Source organism: Diadema antillarum, unplaced genomic scaffold (genome assembly GCF_040938485.1).
Source record: "Diadema antillarum isolate AM-2024a unplaced genomic scaffold, OU_Dant_1.0 seq00000343_RagTag, whole genome shotgun sequence".
Classification (NCBI taxonomy): Eukaryota; Metazoa; Echinodermata; class Echinoidea; order Diadematoida; family Diadematidae; genus Diadema; species Diadema antillarum.
Genome location: NW_027271355.1, coordinates 426,098 through 437,739, shown reverse-complemented (window position 1 = coordinate 437,739; position 11,642 = coordinate 426,098). Strand labels below are relative to the sequence as shown.

General features: G+C 35.5%; 1 protein-coding gene across 1 annotated transcript in view; it reads right to left on the bottom strand.

Moving 5' to 3' along the window:
- Nucleotides 1–11,642, bottom strand: part of LOC139730915 (ergosterol biosynthetic protein 28 homolog) — a 62,461-nt gene that overhangs the window by 19,144 nt on the left and 31,675 nt on the right. The gene's annotated exons all lie outside the window — the stretch shown is intronic.

Below are 11,642 nucleotides of genomic sequence, written 5' to 3'. Positions count from 1 at the left end.
AAAATTTTGAAAGATACACTCTGCAGATCTAGTATAAAGCAAGGGTATGTAGGCCTACAGAACCATGGTATCTGTCTCATCTATTTGGATTTCTAATCTAACGTTGAAATTGTAAATGTAGGCCTAATGGCCAGCCTGGAGTAGAGACAAATCCTATCATATCAATTTGCCACTGTACTATGAATGATAATTTGGTCCACCACTTAATATTCTGGTCAGTAGATTTTGAGCTAGAACGCCCTGAAAAGAGCATTTCAGCCTTATTGAATCAGCTCTAGTGGAAGATCTAGGCCTTATCTGTTCCTAATTGATGTTTGGCTTACCAATTTATGAACTTATCAAAAAAATACTTTTCTTACACAAGTCTCTGAGCTGCCTCCCAAAAACAATGCACCATTCATTGTCAGGTTACACCGCCAATTTGTAAAAAAGTAAGCCAGAACACGTTTGAATTTTTCTTCCTTGTTCCTAGTTTAACATCAAAGCATTTTATGAAACTGGTGTTGTGGTCCCTTTCGAAGACTAATTTCCTAAACTTTATCACAATAAAATTGCTTTAATTTGCAAAAAAAATAATTTTCCCAGTAACATCTTTTATGTGCGATTTGCGTGGATAGTGTATACAGGGCGTATCAAAAAGAACGTTACACTTTTGAAAAATTTGTCTAAATTACATTTCAAAATATTTGGAAGATTTTGTCATATTTATGGATGCCCCATAGTCTCATTTATCAAGTGTAATCAACAAAACAAATTTTTGTTCACGCTTGGCTGAACACTGACGCCTTTTGTGCAGAGTGTGAAAAATGACTTGCGCCAAATTGAAAGAAGATGGAAAATTCAGCCAGCAGTCCAAATAAGTGCTCCCATTCAAGCAAATTGTTCTTTTGCTTAAAGCTTTGATCATGTTATGATAGTCTGAGATTTTTTTGTCAGCTTTATTGTAATTTCAATGATTTCATTTCTAAATTAATTGGTGAGAATTAGAGAATGTAATTACTCCAAGATCTTTAAAGCACAGTTTTCACAATACTCGGACACATCAATACCATACGCCAGTTATTCATTAATGTGGTAGTGGTACCAAATTAATGAACATTCAAATCATTCATCCCATTAATCAATCAATTGATTGACCAATTAATCAATCAATCAGTCAATCAATCAATCAATCAATCAATCAACCCATCAATACATGAGTAAAGGGGCTGGTGGTGGAAACAACAAGGGAAAAGAGCAGTGACCATTTTGGATGAACAAAATACCAAAAACCTAAACAAAACAAAAAACCGAGCCTTTAAGCCACGGGAAGGAGGTGATATTCCCTACAGGGTATGTCGATCTGCCACTTTAAACATGCATACAATTGTGACTGACTGACTGATTGATTGATTAATTGATTGATTGAATGAATGATCGATTGCTTGCTTGCTTGGTTGATTGCTTGATTGATTGATTGGATTGATTGATTGGATTGATTGATTGATATGATTGATTGATTGATTGATTGATAGATTGATTGATTGATTGATTGATTGAATGATCTGAGAATGCATTAATTTTGTACTTTTCTTCTTGACTGAGTGACTGGCATATGGGTTTGATATGTTTGTGCATGATTTGCGATAACTGTGCTTAAAAGATCTTGATGTTGTTAATCAACCTTCCATAACAGAATGGAATCATTTAAAACGTGACAGAAAATCACCAGAAAATTCCTAAACTATCATAACATAATGAAAACTGTGAGCAAAAGAGCAATTTGTTTGAAAGAGAACACTTACATGGTGTATTTGGACTGCTGGCTGAATTTTCCATCTTCTTTCAATTTGACGCAAGCCATTTTTCATACTCTGGACAAAGAGCGTCAGTGTTCAGTCAAGCGTGAACAAAAATTGGTTTTGTTGATTGCACTTGATAGATGAGACTATTGGGTATCCATAAATATGAAAAAATCTTCCAAATATTTTGAAATGTAATTTAGACAATTTTTTCAAAAGTGTAACATTTTTTTTGATACGCCCTGTAGACATTTAGCTCGGTCGATGTTGCGTACTTATGACGTCTCTGCATATCATTATCATAAATTAGATCAAGAGCCCTTTTCCGATTTTGGCGACAAAGCGCTCTCTGAAACTGCTATTTTTTCTTCATAATTACGTACAAATATAGTGGAAGACAAATGTTTTATACCAGATCTAGAGAGTTTATCTTTCGAAAAATTGAAACACTTTGAAATCTCACCTGAACTTGCAATCCCTTTTGAATGACCTGTTGAGGTGTGGCATGTACGTAAAAATATTGGGAACAAATCACTTTTGCATTTTAGGAAATAGTACCCGTCCAGATCATCCCAGTTTGAGGGCAATTAATTCTTCTCATGATTTTTAGCTCAAGTAAGCTATTCCCATTGTGCATCATCCACAAAGTTTTTACATTTTCATCTTCTCCCAGTGGGCAAACTTTATATTTTTGAACAGTATGATACGAGAAGTGAATTACAGCTGTACTCAGAATCTGGAGTGCACAGAAGTTAGCAGTACAATGAAGATATTAGCCAATTTCACCAAACTGGCTTTTGCTTTTGCATAATAAATATAATTTGCTTCCATGAAATTATGAAGTTTCAAGTTATCACATTGGTCTCTGCACAACTGCAGCTGGAGGTCTGGACTTTACAGGAGATATAAAGTTACATTAACTGTTTCCATGTCAATCAAATGAATATGTATCACATGTCAAAAAGTTTGGATGACCATTCGTTTTAAAGTAATTTTCATAAAATATTCAGAAGGAAGATTTGACAGGAAAAAATTTGAGGTTGCATGATTAAAGCCCCCCTTCTCTACAGGCAATTCTGACTTGCTTTTATGAAACCTTTTTTTGTGGTCTCATATTTAGAAAAGTTTAGTGTTGACAGACAACACTCATGTTAATTTGTTATTGTTGTTGTTGTTGTGAAAATGCTACAAATAGCAGCCAAAGAGGAGTTTCTTCCAATGGTCATCCATGCTTCCTGGATGAAGATCCTGTCTCCATGATGTGATCAAGTTAAGACATACATTTGTCACACCTTTGTTTGATTAACAGTGATGCAGTATAATATGCACATGCATATTATTGCATCCATCTTCTTAAGAATCAGGGAAAATTACAGTAAAAATTTATAGGAATCATCAATCCCTAGGGTTATGGGACCCAGAGTTACTACATGTATGTGCATTTTTCACCTCCATATAAGTGATGTACTTTGAAAAACTTGTGGAAAAGCTCAACTGGTTCAACTTCTTTTCCAAGAAACGTCTGCAGCCTGCTTTGATAAATACATGAGGTTAGAGCAGATGGAGCCAAATAGACCAGTTCACTAGTGTACCGAGTCAAATTTATGGATAACTCTTCCCTTAGACCTGGTAACAAATTATTCAGTTAACCTGCAACTGACGATCATATTTCAATATAGAGCGTTCCCAGTGATGTCACAGTGCCCACCATAATGGAGTCAATTGCCCAAACTGACTGGAAATCAAGCCTGCATACAAAAGCTGTAGCTATGTTTACTTATGGCAAACCTAAGGCAAGCCTGTGGTTTATTAAGAACACCGGTGTTAGAGAGGCAGGCATGAATGAATATTGATCTCCTTTGCTATGGAAGCCACCATTATGGTGGACAACCTGATGTCACATGAAATCACTATATAAGGAATCCAGTTTGCATACATTAATTGATGCTACATCTGCAGAGCTGCCAACTAGTACTGATTTTCAGTAATTTCTACTGAAATTGGACAAGAATACTGAAGGTTACAAGCAAATTACTGATTTTAGAAATCATTGGCTGTGATAAATTCTATAACACTGTTAAGGATTACTAATTTTCACTCAAAAAAGGTGCAAATTACTGATTTTCAGCCATCAAAGTACTGAAAGGCTTCTACAAAAGTTGGCAGCTCTGCATCTGGCAAACAGAAGGATTACAATTGTTTACTATTGTACAGTGATACCTTTGCAGGTGAAGAAGATAATATGGTGCATCTTGTGTCGAGTGTATTGATTGGGATACTTTTTCCCATAAATTTCTTTGGAAATGAACCATAAAATTAAAATGTTTTAGTGTTTTTTGTTTGTTTTTTAACCATTTTAATAACCCTAACTAGGCCAGGGGGTTAGGCCAAAAGCTGCGATGCTCCATGACTTTTTTACTATTGAGTCTCCCACATCTTTTGACACCAAATATTGCGACACCCGGGCACACAGTTCCAAAGTTGCGCATATTAATATGTACATGTATGCATGTCGGGCCAAAATTTGCCAAAAAATGTGAATTTGTGAACAATTTCAATGCAAATTGTGCTTACACTAAAATTTCATGAATGCAAGATGATATTTTGGTTTTAGTGATTGAAATTGATCAATAACAAAATTATTTTCATGCTGGAACAATGTCTCTGACAAATTTCATTGAAAAACAATGAAAAACAAAAGGTCAAAAAACAAAGAAATACTTTAAAAATGTATAACAATGAAACACTTGAGAATATTTTGATCGCACAAATTTTTTTCACTTACATTTACCAAGGACACTAGAAAGAATATCAACAAATAGACAAATGTGCCTGTTTGGAGCTTTATTTACTCCATCATCAGAATAGCAAATAGTCTGATTTCATGCTTTATTTAGCATAATTTAGCATACATGACAATTTTTTATTGGAAAATCAACTTCTCCTTTCTTTAGATTACATCACAGGCAATGTGTTTGTGTATTTTCGTCATGATCGCATGGTCGATGGCAGAGATCTGGAGGGAGGAGGGGGATTCTTGGGAGGGCCCCCACCCCTCCGGCTCTATCATCTTCCTAAATAGCCTTTCCTAAATAGCCTGGCCTAGTTAGGGTTAAAAATCACGCTTCTCTGATCCAGTATGTTCAGGTATTTGTACAATGTACAATATACTTGTAGAGCATCCCTGTGTTACACAACAGAGGATCCAAACTTGATTTACCATGCAGTATTGTAAATTTGTGTATTTCTGTCAATTTTTCAAAGCAGTCACAATTCCTATTTATTTTTATTTTTTTGAATTATAATATAGATAATAGTGACTACTTTGCAAGTCTTTTGTAGCTTATCATTGAACATACAATATTCACTTGTCAAAAATTGAACATGTTCAGGAAGGGCATTTGTAAAATTTTTCACTTTTGCACAAGCTTTATGAATTTGGCATATTTTCAGGGAAGTGTGTATTTAGAACATTTGGGAATGACAGCTAGAGGGAATTTGCAATTATGGTGACAATTGTTCTTAAATGATGAAAATATGTACAATTTAGTTTTGGCCCCATAATTCATGGAAAACCAGACAACTCAACACATGAAGACTGTTTGTAATGGTGTACTACTCTATAGTAGAGGTTTATACTATGTTGAGAGATCTATTTGTCCTTTTTTTTTTTCAGGTGATCCAATGGCCGTCACACACTGTATGAAATATAGAGAATCAGCTCATTAAAAAAATTCCTTACATGTCACCAGTGTAGCATTTAGTGCATTATGTTTTTATATCCCCCTCAATGTTACTTTAAAAAAATAATTAAAACTACAACTGTTTGGATTACAAACTAACATCTATTCACAGTTTCATTTATTGATCCAGCTTGGCTAAGAATGACTTCAAAACTGGAACACAAAGTGGGCAATACACTGGGCTACCAGTGGTGGATCATTGGCTTCAAAATGCATGTATTCATGCGAACAGTAACAATGTATGCATTTTTTTTTTTTAATGTCTCCAGACCACCTAGATTTTTCCGAGATCCATCACCGTATTCACACTTTCTTCCAGGGTTGAATAATTAGTGCATTGAGTGCTGTGATAGAGGTGTGTGCTTTAATATGTCAAGTGAAATTCTGCTTGGGATTGGAAAAACTCTGAAAAAGGAGTAAAAAACAACTGAATAAAAAAGAAGAGCGAAATACAAAAGGAGTGAAATAAGAGTGAGAAAGGACTGAATATCCGACCAGAAATATTCCGTCTTTTTTCACTCTTTTTGGAGTGAAAAATGACTGGAAAAGAGTGAAATACGATAGGAGTGAATTGAGAATGAGAAAGGAGTGAATATCCGACCAGAAATATTTTCATCCTTTTATACTCTTTTTGGAGTGAAATTTCTGTTCACTCAAAATTCACTCCAAATCGAGTGATCCTTGATGTCACTACCAAGGGGAGTGAAAGTTCACTTTTTTTTCTTTTTTTAAAGAGATAGAGTACTGAATGATTCTTGGGAGGGAGGATACCAAAATCAGGGGACTTGCTCATAAGGCTGCGTTCACATAGAAGTATACTATTCGGATATTCGGTGCTCGTTTTCGAGGGCACGCGAATAGCTTGAATCGAACGATAGGATTTCCTAACACCGTTTCACATAAGAGGGCACTATTCGAAAATACCGAATAGCTGCGAATAGTATAGCATAGTGGGAATCGAGCTTGTTCGATTTTCGAGCAGCGTATACCATCTTTCGTTTATTAAATGATGAGCATTTTGGTCTGGATTTGCCCTTTAGCAAAAATAAGCATGTAGACTGACATTCTGATGCAGTTTAGAAATTGTTATTGCTGGGATGATTGTGTAGGAGGAAGAAGTAGGGAGTTGATGGTGTGGGTGATGGTGTACTGGGTCGACTTGACGGCGCATAGCGAATACCGAATACCGAATACTTCTATGTGAATGCAGCCTAATTCAGCAACTTTCTATATATTTCAGTATTCTCAGAGATAATGTTATGCATGTTTAGCAATAAAATACAAAGTGCATTTCACATGAAGTCTCAAATCTGATGGAAATCCTTCCATAGCTACAGATAACTGGAAAACACAGTGTATTCCATTACTAGTTGACAATATTTAGCCCTCATTCCTGTTATTGTGACCTGATGTATTTTGTTTTCATGGCTATGATAATTTTGCACCTCTTTAACATCTGAAGTGCATGCTTTCAAAGGCATCCTACAATTTAGAGTACACTGTAGTATCTATAAGATGAAAGCATCCTGGGGCCTGTTTATTGTCTAAGCTCTGGGATTATTCCTAAGTTCAATTCAACTGATCTCAGGGACAGCTGTGGGATCGATCTATCCCAAAAAATTAGTAACTGTTTCAATGAGCCTCTTGGGAACTATACAGAACCAGGTATTGAATCCAAAGTTGGAATTGATTCAGATCAGACCCAAGTTGAGAAGGATACATACAATCGCAGTAATAAAGTGTCATAAACCATCATCTGACAGGTGAACATGCCAGCTGTCTTGAGGGTAGAGGAATTTTAACCAACAATTCTATGTGGTTTTAGTTAATGATTTGTTTAATCAATTCAACCAAACAATGTTGGTTGAATGTCAAAATGTCACATAAAAAAAAAATAGTTGTAGAGTAAATGCACACTCTTCACATTATCTGAAAGTATGTACATAAGTGTTTCAACACCACTGCATCACATTCACACATGAAGGGCAAATTATTCACAGCTGGGTGTGTTACAATCACATACAGTAATGGATGTCATGATATAAAGTATGAAAATCGACACCAATATAATTTTTAATTTAGATCTTCTATACACAGTTACTACTCTCTTCTCTTACAACTGAAAAAAAAATTATTCAAATTCAATTCAAATTCATGGCAGAAATGTACACAATACAACTTGGGACAACTCAATTTAGACACTCCCTCTTTCAAGCCTCGCATAAAAGACACTAGTCTTTTCAATGTAAAAGGTTCTATGACATACAAATTATGCGTGTTGATTTGTGTTGATTCATGATACTCTAATCATTAATTTGGCAGTGAAATGAATATCTAAAAACATTCCATATATTTTTGAATAATTTTTATTTTATTTTTCTTCAGATTTTTTTTTTTTGGATTTGAATGATTATATGTCAAAGTAGCAGAGTAAATAACAAAATAAAAAAAGGTTGCTCATTTGACAGCCCACCAAAAAATGAATAAATAAATAAACCTTCAAAACCAATATTCTTGTGATCTCATTTGTCAATCAGTGCTTAAGTATTGATACGTTTTACAAAAGACATAGGAATGCACCTTCCCCTCGACTCGGCATAACTCGCATGTTTCTGTGATATTAATGTGACTAACAAAAGTCATGGCGGGGGAACATGCATATTATGCTCGAAATAGTAATTTCAATGTTTCCTGAACATACCTTCTACTTGGTTGTCAGTGCCTTGTTCACTCATTCAGCAGCACTACTGATCACAGCCTCATTCACTATTAGTAAATCGGTCAAACTCAATTATATATTGTTCCCAGTTAAAGATCGATTTTGTGAAATGGGTCACATGAGTTGTTCCCAGGATGGTATCAATCCCCGAATTGAGATCGGTCTTGGGTTGGATCAGTTACCCATGCTAGTGAAACAGGCCCCTGGTTCTTGTGTTTAAAAATTAAATAACATGCATAATGCCATGTCCTTTCTCTTTTTTTTTCTCTCTCTCTCTCTTTGTCTAGACTCAAATGGTTCAGATGTGGCAGATATAATCTCGGATGGATCAGTAAGTATACTCAATATGCATAAAACAGCAATACTATTGTCTGTTAAAGTTAATACAGTGCACTCCCGTATAACGAACACTGTTATAACGAAATTCCGGTAACAACGAAGTAAAAATTCAGGCCGCAACACTATTCACTCTGACCTACTGTTTATCTGTTCGATTATAACAAAATTTTGATATAACGAAAGAAAACTGCCGGTCCCCAGGACTTCGTTATAATGGGAGTCCACTGTACATAAATATCTTTGGTACAGCAGCACTCTTATACATTGTACATGTAGGACATGCTGTCGTGTAGTGTCACTCTGATCTACAATATTGCATGGATAGTGAAACAAGATCTGTGATTTAAAAAAAGAAAAAACCTTTTTGAAAAAGGCTCATGTCAGATACGACAGGGCGTGTATACATTGAACAGTGTCAGAGCATACAAGTGGGGAATAGTAACTAGCCATGGCATGTTTTCAATAAAGAAAACGAATTTCTGCTTTTGGCTGTCCCCAGTTTACCTCCTGAGTGCATACTGTAAGTACAGTCAACCTCACCTATAAGTTGATTCTATTGGGTATGGCAAAAACATTTCTTCGACTTAAATTTCCTGATAAATTTTCATAATACAATGTCTTTTTATATTTTTTAATAAAGACTGTTAAATGACAGCAAACGGTAGCAATATGTTGTATTAAGTGCTTTTGTTTTGTTTGAGTTTTAAAAAAGAATCGTGAAGCTCTATTGGACTGCGATAATTGAAATGCGTTGCATATGTAATGTGAGTTTTTGACATGGTTACAACGCGATTGGCAAAATCCAACATTCGTATTCTAGTTTGCAAAAGATCGCCAAATGACCGCGGGGGTTCGGAAGCGTCGTCTTTATTGTTCGCGGATGTAATTTTTACTTCAGTAAGAATTTCAAATAATTTTTTTCTTTCTTTTGCGAATCTTTTTTGCAGCGCACACTGGGTTGTGATTTGCTTGTGATTTGTTTTAGAAAATGTCTTTAAAGCCTCGTTTTGCAAGAAGTGCGCGATGCTTGCAAAATTTTCATGAAACCCCAAACAGTCCCCAAAACTTTGGAGAACATCTCGCGACATAACTGCAATAACTGTTTGCGTACAATTTGAGACATTCTCATGAATGTTTGGTGCATGTTTGGAGGCAAATCTACACCCTTGATGCGTGACCTCTTCAAAGCTCTATGTTTTCTTCAAACCAAAATCATAGCATATGACCACACATCAAACAAGTACACACTCTAAAAACAATGTAATCATTCTTTTTTTATTAGATAGCCTTATGATATTATAAGGAATAGAAACTAATCATCACGGTTTATAATCATGTGGCTAGTACCAATTGATACCAAATCAAACTGAATGTATGATTTGAAGCGAATATCTCATCAAAACTGTTCTTCATTACCATTGGTTAAGATGCGCACGTGATGGAAATCAAGACAAGCAATTGGCTATTAGTCTCTCGAGGGTCAGCACAGCGCGCATGCGCATATTACTTTCTTAACGCATTTTCATCGCGATGCCTACACAGACAAGCATTTGTTGCCGTTAATGAGGCATCGTGGGCTGTGATTCATCGTGGGAATCATGCCAAATTGCCCAAAATAAGTACAGAGTAAGTTTGATTTTCCTAGCCATTATTTATTTTTGTGAATGTGAATTACGGTAATTCAGATCTCCACTGAATTGCTTTTTATAAGCCAGAGTAGTCCATGTAAGGTAAATTTTGCCTAATTGTATGAACATGTTGACTTGTCTTTGAACAAGTGATACGTAGTAGGCCCAATCATTATAGTCGAGTGATTGATATGAGCGTGGATAGCATGGTTCTGTGTGTGTCGAGGGCAGCTCAATACATAGGACCTAGGGCCTAATGCAGCAATCCCAGATGCTGTGATATCAAAGCGCAGACGTCAAGTTTGTTATAAATTCCTGCTGCTACTGGGGACTAGCGTACAATATAAAGGAGAAAGCTACTAGGATCCTGGGTTTTAGGTTAGTCGTCATGAGTAACGTAACACATGCTAACATGTCAACACTTGTGTGTACAGCACATAAAAATCCGAAATAATAAATGAAATCATCACAATTCTGCCAGGTAATTAGTCATGATGAGTATCGTAACACATGTTAATCTACTCGAGCCAGTGTTCAGAAAAAGTAACATTAACGCATTTAACAGTTTTAATAGATCTGATTTTGTTTATCAAAATTTAACACTGCATTTCACAGTGAAGACTTTCATTCTTATAGAATGGTCTATTAACATGAGGTATTTATTATGCATAAAAAGGATCACAATCTCCCAAATTCAATTCTGTCATGTATCTTTCGAGAATGGATGTACAAAATGCAGAGAAATTTCCGGGAGAAAATAAAGAACGCATTTTCAACCTCTTCGCGCACAAACTTCATAAAACGACGCATTTATGAGATTACAGCTGAAATCATTCATGAAATCATCGCAGTCTCGCTTTGCGTAAATGTTACTCTATTTGCACCGATGTTTGGAAGAAAAAAACAATTAAAACTTAAGTGACGCATTACACTGTATATACAATATGATTTTTGTATATCATTTTATGCTGTATTTTACAAACGAAAAAATGTCACTCTTTCAGAGTGGTTTAATCCGATTTTGAGGAAGAGATTGGTGGGAGATAGGTGTAAAGAGCATCATGAATATCACCCTGCCGAGAACTTCTCAAGAACGCAGTACGTTGTACATGCGAAGAGATTTTCGGAAGAAAAGTATAGAACGCATTTCAACCCCTACTTTTTTTTGTCTTCTTTTTTTTTGCATCAATTCACAAATAATTCCTTTTTATACTCTCTCTCAATAGTAATGATCCATACGGGTACTTGTGTAATACCAACGCAAAAATTGTTCTTAAGTTTTTTTGATTAGAGTACAGAAAATTGTATGACTCTGTGCTTATTTTTTTCTTTCTTTTTAATGTATAGTTATAATGAGGTACAGGTTATAACAAGGTAACATTGGCGGTCCCATGTACCTCGTTATAACTGGGTTTCACTGTAGCAGTTGATG